This window comes from Gadus chalcogrammus, chromosome 11, assembly GCF_026213295.1.
Source record: "Gadus chalcogrammus isolate NIFS_2021 chromosome 11, NIFS_Gcha_1.0, whole genome shotgun sequence".
Taxonomy (NCBI): Eukaryota; Metazoa; Chordata; class Actinopteri; order Gadiformes; family Gadidae; genus Gadus; species Gadus chalcogrammus.
Window position 1 is genome coordinate 26,832,894 of NC_079422.1, and position 11,732 is coordinate 26,844,625.

Consider the following 11,732-nt stretch of genomic DNA (forward strand, 5'->3'; position numbering starts at 1 on the left):
CCCCATGTCCAGCGCTTGGGTCCCCTCGCCCTGTTCCTTAACACCCTGGTAGTTACATAAGGCTTAACTCCCAGACTCTAACCTCATAAAGCCGCTGCATCATGTGACTCGGGGTGGGGCAGACGGACCAGACCAACAGGTTCACTATTCAGAGACAACACAGTCAATGCCAGCACAGAGAAAAACAAACAGCGAAACAGATCTAAAATGTGCCGTGGCAGTTAACAATGTCACTTTATAACTGATGGTGCATTATGGGTAGCCTTTATGTGCCAGGGACAAACGGTGTGAAAGTCTGAAGTGACGGACTGGTTTCGTAGTTTAGTTCTAGTTATTTCGGGTTATCAAGGTGTGATTGAGCCAGATGAAAACACTGGAAAACACTTTTTGGGTACGATGGCTGTGGGAATCATGTATGGTTCTTTATACACACAAACACAGGAAACGCACAAACACAAACAGGTATCAACATACCAACAACACGGCCCAAAAAAATAAGTCTCTCTCTCCCTCTCTCCCTCCCTCCCTCCCTCCCTCCCTCTCAGCTGTGACCAACATGTCCGCCGGGTCGATGCGTCTGAACCACAACACGAGTGCAGCCTGGCTGAGGTTCCTCCTCCGGGGTCAGCCCACCTGTAGACCCGCCCCTGCAGGTCAGAGGGGTCAGCGCCGTCCAGCCAGGGACCTCTGCCCCCGACGAGGCCACCGCCCGGGACCCCCACGCCCCCCCGCTGTTCTCCAGATCCAGGACCGGTCGGTTCTTCCAGGCCCAGCCTCAGCTGAAGAACCCCTTTCTAGAAGACCCTCTGTTAGGGAGGTACCTCAGGAGACACCTGCCCCCCCAGGTAAGGATCAGACGCTGCTGAAGGCTAGGCAGTGTTTGAATAGTGTGGTCAACACATTGGAAACGTTGATGTAGTCAGTAAGTGATGACTAACACAAAGGATGAGGCTAGATGCTCTGTGTGTCTCCAGCAGGCCGTGTTCTCAGACCTGCAGGCGTTTGGGGAGAGGATCTCAGGTGAGGTGGACGCCTGGGGGCGAGAGTGTGAGGTCAACCCCCCCAGGCTCGTCCCCTTTGACCCTTGGGGTAGAAGGGTGGACCACATCGTGACCTCGCCCGCCTGGCAGCGCATGAAAGAGCTGTCTGCCAGGGAGGGGCTGGTCGCCATCGGCTACGAGAGGTCGTGTGGTGAATGGAGGTCAGGGGAATCCAACTCTCGTTTACATGTTGCGTCTCTTTTGTATTACTGCTCGGTACGTTCTGCGGTGATTCCCATGTTTCCCATCCGTGATGAAGAAGGTACATCTGATATTTAAATTCAGATTTGCATCCCTTTATGAACGGGTCAAGTGTGAAACTCTAGTCTGAGGTTACACCGTATAAGAGATCCTAGTTATCATGGCCACGTCTGTCTCTCCTTCTCTCTGTCTGTCTGTCTGTCTCTCCTCTCTGTCTGTCTCTTTGTCTGTCTCTCCTTTTCTTTGCCTGTCTGTCTGTAGTCGCGTCCACCAGGTGAGTAAGCTGTTCCTCTACTCCCCGTCGTCCGGTCTGTTCACCTGTCCTCTGGCCATGACCGACGGAGCGGCCAAGGTCATCCAGGTGTGATACTGATCGATTCACCTCTCTCTGCTCTTTGAGCTGCACACTGTTCCACTAGAGACCGTCTGGGGACGCAAGTGCAGTAATAATAATAGTGATAACTGTAATAGTTATTAGTGAATATTGTGTATAAGTGGATCGTGAAGCAGTTTGTTCGTTAACCAATCACGGCGCACCGCAGTCTCTCGGGGTGCCGCCGGCTGTAGACTCCGCCTACAGGAGGTTGACCTCTCGCGACCCCGAGCGGTTCTGGACGTCTGGCCAGTGGATGACCGAGCGGAGGGGCGGATCGGACGTGGGTCAGTAGTCGGAGCTCCACTCGTCATCCTGCCTCGTAAACGCCAACAGAGACGAGAATGATATCTAGTGACAAAGTTTAATTATATTACTTTATCTGTATTATATTACTTTATCAGATGAGTCCAATCTAGTAATGCTAAGAAAATGCTAAAGTAAATGCTACAGTAATGCTAAAGTAACGCTAAGTAAATGCTAAAGTAAATGCTACAGTAATGCTAAAGTAATGCTAAGGAAATGCTAAAGTAAATGCTAAAGTAAATGCTACAGTAAATGCTAAAGTAATGCTAAGGAAATGCTACAGTAAATGCTACGGTAAATGCTAATGCTAAAGAAATGCTAAAGTAATGCTAAGGAAATGCTAAAGTAAATGCTACAGTAAATGCTACAGTAAATGCTACAGTAATGCAAAGGAAACGCTAAAGTAAATGCTACAATAAAGCTTAAGTAATGCTAAGGATATGCTAGAGTAAATGCTACAGTAGTGCTAAGGAAATGCTACAGTAAATGCTACGGTAAATGCTAATGCTAAAGAAATGCTAAAGTAATGCTAAGGAAATGCTAAAGTAAATGCTACAGTAAATGCTACAGTAAATGCTACAGTATTGCTAAGGAAATGCTAAAGTAAATGCTATTCACCTCAAAAGTAGTTACAATCCTTTTATATCAAGGTGAAAGATCAGTATCAGTACCTCCTCTTGTGCAGCGATCCCAAACGTTGTCTGACTCCACCCCCCCGTCTGACTCCCCCCCCCCCAAGGATAGCCGGGGTCTGTCCCTGTTCTAAGCTGAGGTCCGCCGGGACCCCCAGGGCCGGCTGGAGGGCATCGAGGTCCAGCGGCTGAAGGACAAACTGGGGACCCGGCAGATGCCCACCGCGGAGCTGCTGCTGGACGGCCTGCCAGCGCACCGGGTCAGTGGCTCCCCCCCCACCCCCCACCCAGGGGGCTGAGGCACCCGGCGGCCATCTTGGATCTAGACGCTAGCCCGGCGGCCATCTTGGATTTTGCCGCTAGCCGAGCAGCCATCTTGGATCTAAACGCTAGCCCAGTGGCTATCTTGGATCTTGGCGCTAGCCCAGCGGCCATCTTGGATCTAAACAAAAGCTGGCCGCTAACCGTTAATCACAGAGCTGCCATCTTGAATCTAAATGCTAGCTGAGCTGCCATCTTGCTTCCAAACGCTAGCTGGACGCTAGGTGTTAATATCCGAGTGGCCAGCTGGCATTTTGGCATCCAAGATGGTCGCTTGTTGATGAACGCCCATTGGCCAGCTAGCGTTTAGACCCAGGATGGCCGTTGGGTGATGAATGCCCATCGGCCACAAACAGGATGATGTTGTGGCTTCTGTCGACAGCGGTTCAGTTCACACTAGAAAAAGAAATAAGCAACATGATGAGCAGATAATACATAACTAGTAGATGTCCTAGAGTTTACCTCAAACTTGTGTCTGTGGGACACACATGCTCACAGTTTTAAGATGTTGTAATTATTCATTTCTTTGCAGTACACATGCACTTATATCTCTCTATTTATTGATGCTTAAAGGGAAACTTCACCCATTTCCATTAAGCTTTGTATCGTTAGAAACCCACTCATATTTTTGAATGGTCGTGCATCATTCCCTTATTTTCTGGAGGGACTGGAGAGATCCGTATCGATCTCCAACACTTCCTGTTTAAGATGACGCAACATGAAGATTTTTGCGTTGAAGTAAAAGAAGTGTAAGAGGGGAGGATTCTCGTAAGACTACAAGCACTAGTCCCACCCATGGTCCCACCCCCCTATAGGGGGTTGGACCCACTGACGCTACAGACCTATTAGAGCAGTGCCAGTGGGTGGGACTTCACCAGCAGAACAACATCCACAGCGTCTGAATCTAATGAACAGCGAGGTGTCCGATAGGCGGAGATCTAGATCAGCGGGAGTGGCCAGGGAAGCTGTGCATCGTGGTGCATGGTGGGAGTTGTTGTCTTCAATCCACAAGCGCCAAAAAGTCACTTTCTGCCTTTTCTTGGTCAAGACGGCACCAAATTAGAATTGTATTTCTTATTCGACATATAGGACCCAATTTCAATATATATTCATCCCTCCACCGCTGAAATGCTCCTTTTAAATCTAGCGTTGGAGATTTAGAGAAAGCGTTCAGAGTAAGCTAGCTTTTAGTTTATTGATCGCTGTTGGGATGTAAAGAGAATTTCAACAAATATGACAAAAAATATTTCTCAAATAAAGTGCCTCCACGCAGAACCATATAACCAGGTTCATTAGAACACACTGAAGAGCGGGTCAGGTTCTGGAGAGCAGAGACTGATGAACGGTTCAGGTTCTTAAGAACACACTGAAGAGCGGGTCAGGTTCTGGAGAGCAGAGACTGATGAACGGTTCAGGTTCTTAAGAACACACTGAAGAGCGAGTCAGGTTCTGGAGAGCAGAGACTGATGAAGGGTTCAGGTTCTTAAGAACACACTGAAGAGCGGGTCAGGTTCTGGAGAGCAGAGACTGATGAAGGGTTCAGGTTCTTAAGAACACACTGAAGAGCGGGTCAGGTTCTGGAGGGCAGAGACTGATGAAGGGTTCAGGTTCTTAAGAACACACTGAAGAGCGGGTCAGGTTCTGGAGGGCAGAGACTGATGCTCTGTGTCCCTGCAGACAAGGGCATGCAGGTGGAGGTGCGGGTGAACATGGAGTGGTTCACGGGGAAGGTGGTGGCAGTGGAGGTGAACAAGAAGAGCGTCAGCTGGAAGGTCAAGTTCGACTACGTCCCGAGATCCACGCCCAAAGACCGCTGGTGAGATCCTGCTCCTGGTTCCTGCTCCTGTTGCTGGTCTGGCCCTCAGAGACACACCCACAGAGTTTTAGAGAACTACAGAAGAACACAAAGACGATTAAGTACGCTTCAGTAGGCGTCCAGGCCACTAGAGGTCATGATGGGACCCATAAATAAGTCAAGCACTACAGAAACCATCTTCATCAACTTAACCTGTGGATGAATGATTACATGTTATACCTGTTATGATCATAATGTGTGTGTGTGTGTGTGTGTGTGTGTGTGAGACGTGTGTGTGAGACGTGTGTGTGTGTGTGTGTTTGTGTGTGTGCGTGTGTGTACTTGTGTGTGTGAAGAGGATCCAGTCTGTAATGAAACACTAAGTTTCCCTCCTTTAAAGTCGTGGTCCTGTGGCCACCTGGAGCACCAGACCTGTACTGGGTTTTATCAGTGTGTCTCTGTCTCCAGGTCGCTCTCTGGGGAACTCTTCTGTTTGCTCACCCTTTCAGTGCCCAAGTTCTTCTCTCAGTCTGATTTTTAAATTCATGAAAAATGTTTTATTAGGCGCTGCATGTGTTTTCAGTCTTTTTGAAAACTCTTTACATGAAATAATAAACCTGGTTCATCGCCCACATAGCGTTCCTGTCCTTTCTAAACATGTAAATGATTATTTTTAAAAGTTGTATCCCAAATGCAATTATTATTATTATATCTGTAGCCCTGTGCTATATTTTCCTTTAATTTTCTTTAAGTTAAAAGGTGTTAATAAATGTTAAATGATTTTGAATGCATTATGCAGAATGTTTTATTATCCTATGGCCTGTATTTTATTTTCATTTGAGTATGTACGTTTTGGTTGTTTTCTTAATGTGACCTTTGAACCGGAGGGTTAAAAGGTTGGAAGCTCGGCAGCTGAAGGTGTGAACCAGGAAGAGTACGGACGGCTAGTCCGAGCTCGTGATCCAATTATACCAATTATACCTACATGCGATTGATACTCTGTCTAGAAAATGGACTAGAGGTATACTGTTCCGGTTGTCGGATAGATAACCACCAGATCAGCGATCGGGGATGTGCTTCTGAGGTTTCTGGAGATGCTGAGCCTGCCTCCAGACGTGGACGCGGCAGAAGGCTGAGTGCGGTCGGTTTGGATAAAACTCCTGCGTGGACCAGTCGACCCGAGGACCGCGACTGTCCGATCGCTTCCACCCGCACACACACACACCCCGCCAAGTGAGGTGAAAGGTACATTTGATTGTTTGTTTGTTTGCTCCTGTGAGTGAAGCGGCCGTTCTGTTTTTGGCCTCCACGTACCAAAGCGACGACACAGGCCTGCAACGTGGGGATAAATAGTTTGTGCCGGCATAGGACTGCATTTTGCTTTCAACATTTCCAAAATGCATGGGATTTCATGTGTGAATTGATTTACCTGTTTTCTTGTGGGAATTGATTTACCTGTGGGTCGATGCACTGAATGATTCTTGTTAACGTGTTAATTCAATGAAACCATCTTTCATAGTAACTTATGTGTGTTTTTATTGTCATTACCATGCAGTGATTCCTATACATTAGGGGTTTAGTTAGGGTGACCAGATTTGAGTTTGTAAAAAAGAGGACACTTCGTCACGGGGGGGGGGGGGGGGGGGGTGTATAGCATGCCGCACCATGACCATGTGAATGCATACAAATGTCACAAATGAAATGACAATATGAACATCTATTTATTGAACTTTAACAAAATTGCAAAGTGCAAATGTAAAACAAATCTTTTTTGTGGCATTTAAATGTGTCAATAATGATAACAAATAAATCTTTATATGGCCACATTAAAATAAGAAAATTAGAAACTTTTCAGTCCTCCTCATATTTTAAGCAATAATGATAACAAATACAATATTCTAAATAATAAATTACTTTTTTTTTTTCTTTAGTTCGTCCGTGAACTTACATTTACGTTTAGGCATGGCTGCAGATGTAATGTGCTGTTGTAAACGGAGTGGAAGCGGCAAGGTGCTCAATGTTGCCAGATTGGAAATGGCAAAGTAACGTACCAAAGGCCCAAAATGGTCGTATTTGGAGGATAATTATCGTGGCTCTGGCAACCCTGAGATCGGTCGCCCAATGACAGACTCAACAGTCAGCTCGCGCAAGAAGGTGGAACGCAAGGGAGATACCATTTCCAGAACTTGGAAGGCCGTAATAACCATAGACATATACAATGGTAATAACTAGTAGGTTATGTGAAAGACCCAGAAACACAAATATGCGACGAGGCAAAAAATAAATAAATAATAATGATAACAATAATATATATATATTTTTTTGCGACGAGGCAAAATACCGGACGTTTTTGGAATCCCTGCCGGACGCATTTTTTAGGTCTCGAAAAGAGGACATGTCCGGGAAAAAGAGGACGTCTGGTCACCCTAGTTTAGTTCTACAAGACACTACAATACAACTAAACATAAAATCGGGTAGATTACCACATATAGCGTGTGGTCAGTTTAGTGTGAACTTGGGAGCGTCCCAATTAACTTTTGGGTTAATTAGAATATCATGTTCATAGCCATGGCATGGGGGCGCTACATAAAATGGGGGCTCGTCCGGGATCTGTGTTTGTAGTGTTTTGGAATCCTTTTTGTTGTCGTAGTCTTATTGTCTTATTGTTAGGTAAGCACGTTGTTTGCGCTTAAAGAAGATTGTAATTTAGCCATGGAGGATCCATCAAATTATAAAGCCTGGCAGCAAACAGAGCTTCTGAAGTGGTGCAGTAGTGAGGGCATTAACCCTAAGCATGCCATATTGGTTATCGGTGTACGTGAAGATCTTGAAGTGGGCCAAATTGAAGATGTCCTACATACTGTGCGATGTTGGGGACGTGTCCGAGTACGGGGGAGGAAATTCAGCAGTGAGGCTGGTGGCCTTTTAGTTCTTTGTGAATGCAAAGAAGAGGTTGTTTCAAGTTGGGTTCCCCCGGAGGTGAGGCCTGCTGATGGTGACGATGTATGGAAGATTGTGAATGCTAATGGAACTCCTGCTGCTCCTGATGATTTTTCAGAGAAGTTGAAAATCTTCTTAGCAACTGAGGGGAAATCAGTAGCTGATTTAGAAGGTTTTTGCACTCCGTCAGTTCCCCCTGGTGGGACTTCAGATGCAGTTCTCCAGTCTTTAGCTGATGCTATCAGTCGAGCTAATAAAGGCCAGACTGAGAGTCATAGTTATCGCCGGCTTAGGATTTTCTCCGGTAGCATTCCCACCCCGGCTGGGGAGGAATCATTGGATTACTGGTTAGAACAGGCGACACTGATGGTCCAAGAAAGCGAATGGCCTGAGCAGGAAAAGAAACGCAGAATCATTGAGAGTTTGAGGGGTCTTGCTGTAGAGGTAGTGAAGTCCTTGCGCCTTAGTAGACCCCGTGCCAGCCCTGAAGAGTATTTGAATGCACTAGATAATGCGTTTGGGTCTGCAGAGTCTGGTGCGGACCTCTATTTCTCTTTTCGCCTCATACAGCAGAAGGCTGGTGAGAAGTTGTCTGACTATGTCCGGAGGCTTGAACCTATTCTGGCTAAGGTGGTTAAGAAAGGTGGTATTTCAGACTGAGACAAAGACCGAGTGAGGGTTGAACAGCTGCTTCGTGGGGCAATCAGTTCTGATTGGATGCTGCTAAGAATGCGTTTAAATGAAAGAAAGGTCTATCCTCCTAATTTCCTAGATTTATTTACCGAGATCAGAACGGAGGAAGAACATGACCGGACACGGCAAAGAGTGAATACCCATGTTCGAAGTGTTGCTGCACGAGATGAATCTGCAGAGAATGACACTGAAATTGTGGAGGAACTGAAGGCTGACTTCAAAGCTCTTAAAACCTATGTGACTGAGATGATTAAGAGGCCATCCTTCGGTGAGGAGGAATGTGATGTTCATGCGTTAGCATCCCAGTCATTCCAGTCAGGCAAGGACGGAGCTGACGAGGTTGCTTTGCGAAAGAAAGTTAACAGATTAGAAAAGAAGTGGAAGGCTAAAGGCGGGGATGTAGCTGAGCAGCAGGTTGCAGCTGCTGCTGTTGGGATGAATACTGCTGAGCGTGGGTCTTCTGCACGACCGCAGAGGTTTAGGAGTGATGGTGACCGTTTCTGTTACCGGTGTGGGGAGGACGGTCATATCGCCACTAAGTGCTCGTCTCCTGAAAATGAGAAAAGAGTTATTAGGAGGCTTATTGCTTCACTTAATAAAGCCAAAATAAACTGCTTTCCTGACAGTGATTTTAAGGATGACACAACGCACGCTTCAGTCAGAAAACAAGCTGTGCAATCCAAGACAACTGCTACGTTTCCTAAGGGGCTGATTGGTCCGTCGTCTACTATGAAGGTGAATGGGCACCCCTGTACAGCGATTCTGGATAGCGGGTCACAAGTGACGATCATTTTTGAAAAATGGTATGAGGAACACTTGTGGGATGTAACCATCCAACCAGTGTCGGGGTTGGCCATTTGGGGCCTTAGTGATAACAGCTACCCATACTTAGGATATGTTGTAGTCGATATGCAGTTCCCTAAAGAGCTTGTTGGGAAACAAGAAACACTGTCAGTGTTGGCTTTGATTTGTCCTGGACCTAGCACGCCAGATCAGGTCCCTATGATTTTAGGCACCAACGCTAGCTTGTTTCACCGACTTGCTGCTGTGTGCGGCCATCAAAAGAGTGAAACTCTGACTAATACTTTGAACATCAGGGGGTTTGGGCTTGAGAAAGGGATGGTTTCACAGAGTGTTAGCGAAGGGGACCCAGATGAAACTGTCGGTTTGATCAGCTGGATGGGCCCTGGGCAGCTAACCATACCCCCTCTAGAGAGCTGTTGTGTGCTGTGTCAAGTGGACTTATTTCAGTCAGAGCTTGAAGGCATAGTTGTGGTGGAGGCGAGTGATTCCACGCCATTGCCTCAAGGTGTGATGTTGCAGCCTGTGGTAGCCCTAGCTAAGGCTATTAATCCTAAATGTTTCTCTCTGCTACTGCAGAATGAGTCCAAGAAAGAGGTGAGGATACCTTCAGGCACACCGCTAGGGAAAGTGCAGGTGGCTGATTTGGCGACTTCGCCAGGGACTGGTGAGATATCAAGAGAGATGGACCCCAGTCAGATTGATTTTGGTGATTCTCCTATTCCTAGGGAATGGAGAGAGAGACTTACCCAGAAGCTGTGCCGGCGGCGCAAAGTGTTTTCACTCCATGAATGGGAAGTTGGCTTGGCCAAAGGAGTGGAGCATCGCATTCGACTGTCTGACCCCCGACCTTTTCGGGAGAGGTCCAGACGTTTGACGCCTGCTGACATAGAGGATGTGCGTAAGCACTAGGGGTGTAACGGTACACAACAGTCACGGTTCGGTACGTACCTCGGTTTTGAAGTCACGGTACGGTACAGGACGGTTCGGTTCATAGTTATGGTGAAAAAACTGATTGCTTGACAGAACGAACATAAGTTTAATTAGTAACGAATTAAACACAACAGTTTTAGCTGTCAGTATGAAACATACAAATAAAATGTGTAACCAATATAAAAAAAATACTGCTGCAATTCTCCAATAACCCTAACATAAAATTAAAGAAAAACCCAGTGTTAATGCTCAGTCTAGGCTCTTTAAGCTGGTATGTAAACAAAGAGTATGTAAACTTTGTGTTTAAAGAAAATATTCCTGCAGCTCTCTGAAGTTCTCATTAAATATAAATATCAATCATTAAATAAAAGTGCAACTGCAGCCTTAACTTAAATGAAAGCTTATGTATTTTATAATCTATTGGTGTTTTCATTGCCTCTCGTAGGTCAGAGGCAATGAAAACACCAATAGACCTGGTGATGGCATTTGCCCGTTCTGAATTCCCAGACAGGTGTAGTGGTTGATTAAATAGTGTAGGGAGCTGGGTTTGAACGGTTTGAACAACTTTTTTTCATTTCGCAGCGGTGACAGTAACACCTGGATGGTGCTGTCACGTTAAAATTGTATCGGGGGCGAACATTTTGTGCATGTTCGATGTGTTTCCATTAGCATAGACGATCGCTGTTGAACAATGTCTGCACACAGCTTTCGACTTGTCCACTCGTCTTTCCCCATTGTGATAATTAACCTGGAATCCAAAGTTCTCCCACACTTGGTTTTCTGTTGTCGCTCGCCATGCAGTTCGCTCTCAGTTCGCTAGTAGACATCAATCCACACAGTCGCGATCGCGCTGTGCTACTGCTACTACGCGGAGTTCGCGCACGTGCGAGCCGAGCCTAACAAGGCTAAACGGTCCGGGGGGAACTCCGACTTCAAGTTTTAAGTTCCGCACCGCAAAACAAGCCTTTACATTCGCCATATTAACGCTATGTACGCCACATTTACGGACCGCGGTACACCTCTGTAACCGCACCGAAGTGCCTGTACCGTGACGGTTCGGTTCAAATACGTGTACCGTTACACCCCTAGTAAGCACCTTAGAGACTTGCTAGCTATAGGAGTGATCAAGGAGTCACGGAGTCCGTACGCATCACCGATAGTGATCGCCAGAAAGAAAAATGGTAGTGTGCGTATGTGCATCGATTACCGAACTCTGAATACTAAGACTATTCCTGATCAATACACCACCCCACGCATCGATGATGCACTGGACTGCTTAACTGGAAGCCGATGGTTCTCCGTTCTTGATCTTCGTAGCGGCTATTATCAAATAGCCATGGCCGAGGAAGACAAGGAGAAAACTGCGTTTATATGTCCTCTCGGCTTCTATCAGTTTGAGAGAATGCCGCAGGGAGTAATGGGGGCTCCTGCGACATTTCAACGTTTAATGGAGAAGGCCGTAGGGGACATGAACTTGTTACAAGTCCTTGTCTACCTAGATGATTTAATTGTTTTCGGTGCGACTTTGGAGGAGCATGAGGAGAGGTTGATGAAGGTGTTAGACCGTCTCGAGGAAGTGGGTCTTAAGCTTTCAATGGATAAGTGCCAGTTCTGCCAGCCTAGAGTAAAATATGTGGGGCATATTGTGTCGGCTGACGGGATTGCCACCGACCCAGCTAAGGTGGAGGCTGTCACCA